This window comes from Microtus ochrogaster, unplaced genomic scaffold, assembly GCF_000317375.1.
Source record: "Microtus ochrogaster isolate Prairie Vole_2 unplaced genomic scaffold, MicOch1.0 UNK14, whole genome shotgun sequence".
In the NCBI taxonomy this organism is placed as follows: domain Eukaryota; kingdom Metazoa; phylum Chordata; class Mammalia; order Rodentia; family Cricetidae; genus Microtus; species Microtus ochrogaster.
The window spans coordinates 2,046,379-2,050,521 of record NW_004949112.1 but is presented as its reverse complement, the minus strand read 5'-3'; positions in this window follow the sequence as shown (position 1 = coordinate 2,050,521).

The following is a 4,143-nucleotide window of genomic DNA, read 5'->3' as shown; positions in this document are numbered from 1 at the left end:
GAGACAGGGTTTCTCTGTGGTTTTGGAGCCTGTCTGTCCTGGAACTAGCACTTGTAGACCAGGCTGGTCTCGAACTCACAGAGATCCACCTGCCTCTGTCTCCCGAGTGCTGGGATTAAAGGCGTGCGCCACCACTGCCAGGCAAGAGTAGTGTTTTTAAGGTTTGTTTGTTTTTTGAAAAACAAAACAAGGTCCCTCTTTGTAGCCCTCACTGGCCCAGAACTTGCCACAAAGACCAGCCCAGCTTTGAACTCCAAGATCCACCTGCTTCAGAGTGCTGGGATTAAAGGTGTGAGCCATCCAGGTGACACAGAACAAGTGGTCTTAACCATTGAGCCATGCTTCCTCTCCATCAGTGGTCTCCATGTCCCCAGGCCTGCTGCTCCCTGGGTTCCCAGCTCCCAGCCTGACCCTCACAGGCCCTTGTCAACATAGGGATCCCTCCTCTGTACCCTGACAGGGCTGGCTTGCTCCTCTTACAGTCAGGTTAGTTAGTGTCACTTTCGCCAGGTGGTGGTGCACTCCTTGAATCCCAGCACTTGAGAGGCAGAGAGACAGGTGGAGCTCTGTGAGTTTGAGACCAGCCTGGTCTACAGAGTAAATTCCAGGACAGCCAATACTACTGCACAGAGAGACCTCGTCTTAAAAAACAAAGAGAACCCCCAAACAAACAAACAAAAAAACCCCAACCAGTTGGGTGGTGTTGGCGCACACCTTTAACCCCAGCCCTCGGGAGAGGCAGGCAGATCTCTGTGAGTTTGAGGCCAGCCTGGTCTATAAGAGCTAGTTCCAGGACAGGCTCCAAAACTACAGAGAAACCCTATCTTAAAAAACAAAATCCAAAAAGACCAATCAACCAAACAAATGAAAATAAAAGTAAGGGTCACCTTCAAGAGAAAGGGCAATTCCCCCAGGTGCCAGGCAACAGTACCCTTGAGGCCGAGAGGGCACTTAGGGCCAAGGGTCAGAGGGTTTGGTTCCTACCTGCTTGCCTCTCTGTCTCTCATGAAATACAACCACCACTCTGCTTGGCCTGTATTCCACTAACTGTGCATTTTCTGGAAACCACCACTTTGCTTGGCCTGTATTCCACTAACTGCGCATTTTCTGGAAACATTATTATTTGGCTTTGGGAGCTTCAGCAGGCCTTCTGAATCTGGGTAGACCAGGCTGGCCTTCATAGTGGTGATCCTCCTGCTGTCCAGCCCAGGGACTTTTAGAGGGCACTGGGGAAGGGAGATCTTTCAGGGACATTCAGGAACTCAGTAGGCGGAAAAGGGACAAGGGAGGGAAAAGGATCTCTTCAGGAAGTAGGGAGATGAAGTTTCTGGTGTGTGTTTGAGAGGCCTTGGACATGGGTGGGTCCTCCTATCCTAAGAGGAAGTCTGGGAGGGTTCCTGAACTAGAATTCAAGGGCTACATGCCTACGGTGCCCCCGGATTTCAGGGTCCGCGGGGAACTTGTAGAGTATGCAGTAGGCCTTGGATTTCACAGCAAGAGTCTCTGACAAGTTTTGAGAAAGAATCTGAAGGGTTAACTTGAAGATCCTGGCTGATGACGTGTGTCAGCGCTCAGGAGGCTGATGCAGCAGGAGCGATAGTGAGGCCCTGTCTCAGACACCAAAGCAGAGCTCCTGAGAGGCAGTTCTTCCAGAAGACCTGGCTTCCGTCCCACCACCCACAAGGCAGCTCACAACCATCTGCAATTTTAGTTCCTGGGGTCCAACAACCCTTTTCTGGTCTCCAAAGGATCGCACATAAAATAAAAATAAATGCGTCTAAACAAAGCCAAACAAAGCCGGGCGGTGGTGGCGCACACCTTTAATCTGATCACTCGGGAGGCAGAGGCAGGTGGATTTCTGTGAGTTCGAGGCCAGCCTGGTCTACAGAGTGCGTTCCAGGACAGTCAGAACTACACAGGAAACCGTGTCTCGGGAATCAAACAAGAAACAGACAAACAAAAGCAACTAACTAAAATAAAAAGTTTCCAAGAGGGGTATTTCATACACTTCGGAGGAGTTTTGGTCAGAACTGGGAGCTTTTTTTTAAAGGAGTTGGCTGGTGATGTTACTGGGAAGTCCCATAATAATTTCGGGTGTGCCTGACGTGGCTCCCCTCGGGAAAGTCGCCACAGGCAGGGCGTACCTGGAGTCGTGCCTCTAGGAACACAGCTGAGGACCACCGACGACTAATGGCGGTTGCGAACGGCGCGGAAGAGGCGTGCTCGCACGCGCCTTTCCCGCCAGAAATGCAAATGAGAGGCCTTCCTCAAGCCCCGCCCCTGCACGCAGGCGCACACCATGTCGAAGACGCTAGCTGATCCCTTACCGGGCGCCCAGAGCTGGCGCGTGCGTAGACTAGCTCGGGAGGGTCGCTTGGACCTGAGCGAGCGCATGCGCACTGATGGAGCGAGCCTTGCTGGCTCTAGACCACCGGCAGATCTCTTATGTGGCACAGGATCTTCCCCTTCTGCTTGGCGAAATAGCAGGGTAGGGTTTGACTGAAGGACTTCCTGTTTAGCCATTGCTTCTTGTCAGTCACAGATCCGAGTCCTTTCTGCCTTCTCTTGGGTCCGACCCGCCCGCTACCGTCACAATGATGCGCAGCCTGGTCCAGCTCACTTCCGCTCCATGCCCTCCTTTGGCATTAACATGTACCCAATCCGCATTCCTTCAAAATTTATAATTTATTTACTTTCTTATTTATTGAGACATTGCCTAGCTATTTAGTCCAGGCTAGTATCGAACTTGGAGCAATCACCGTGCCTCAGCCCATCAAACCTTGAATGGGAATTCAAGAGGAAGGAGTGCTCCCCCCCCCCCATGGCAGTGAAGAAGGAGCAGGTGACTGGACTGATTCCCAAAAATATTTGGAACAGAAGACTCCAGCCGCTCTTCCGTTTGCCACTTCAGAAACCACGGTCCTCCTGTCGCACTTCCCTACGCCTCTGGGTCTGCTTAATCTGTTCAGAGTCCATCAAGTGGTATTCGTAAGCGCCGCTCCAGGGTTCGGGAGCTCTACCCAAAATGGGCACTAACAGAATGACGAGGTGCTTACCATTTTTTGTTTAGTTGGGCATTGTAGGACGCAGCCAAGAGTCTCAGTAGAGGCCTGAGTCTTAGTAGTTTACCCTAGGCAATACCTGATTCCAAGAAAGACAGCTTAGACCACCCAGGAACAGACCATCCAAAGGAAATTCCTAACATTCCAAGTGTTGTAGATAGGATCACCTGCCAGCACACACCCATACACCCATCATTTTCCACCAGGACACCCCTAGACAAATGTCAGCCAATCAGGGGTCTCTCACCCCCACCTCTGCTATTATAAAAACCCCACCCCAATTGAGTTTGGGCTCTCCAATCCATAACCGGGGGAGTCTGAGTTCACGAACTTGTGTAAGAATAAAGGTTCTTGGGCTGGAGAGATGGCTCAGAGGTTAAGAGCACTGACTGCTCTTTCAGAGGTCCTGAGTTCAATTCCCAGCAACCACATGGTGGCTCACAGCCATCTGTAATGAGATCTGGTGCTCTCTTCTGGGCAGCAGGCATACAGACAGACAGAACAGTGTATACAAAATAAATAACTAAATCTTTAAAAAAAAAGAATAAAGGTTCTTTGCTCGGTTTTGGGGGGGGGACTCTGTGATTTGGGCATAACAGTCAGTGCACAGGAGGCAGGGGCAGGAAGACCGAGGAAAGTGAGGTCAGCCTGGTCTACGAAGTCTTAGGCTGGCCCAATTACGTAGTGAGAATATCCAAAAAATAAAGCTGGTGAGTTGATTCAGCGAGTGAAGATACTGTCACCCATCCTGGTGACCTGGGATGAATCCCTAGAACCTACATGGTGGAAGGAGGTCCTCTGAATCCACGCCATACTATGTCATGTGTGTACCCCCCTACTGCTTGTTTAAAAACACAGAAATGCAGTTAATGATAGGAGCTGGACATGTAGCTCAGCTGCCAGTGACTTGGGCAGGGGGTGGAGCACTGGGGAGGCAGATAGGTGGTGAAGCACTGGGGAGGTAGGGACAGGTGGTGGAGCACTGGGGTGGTAGAGACAGGTGAAGCACTGGGGAGGCAGAGACAGGTGGTGGAGCACTAGGGAGGTAGGGACAGGTGGTGGAGCAGCACTGGGGAGGCAG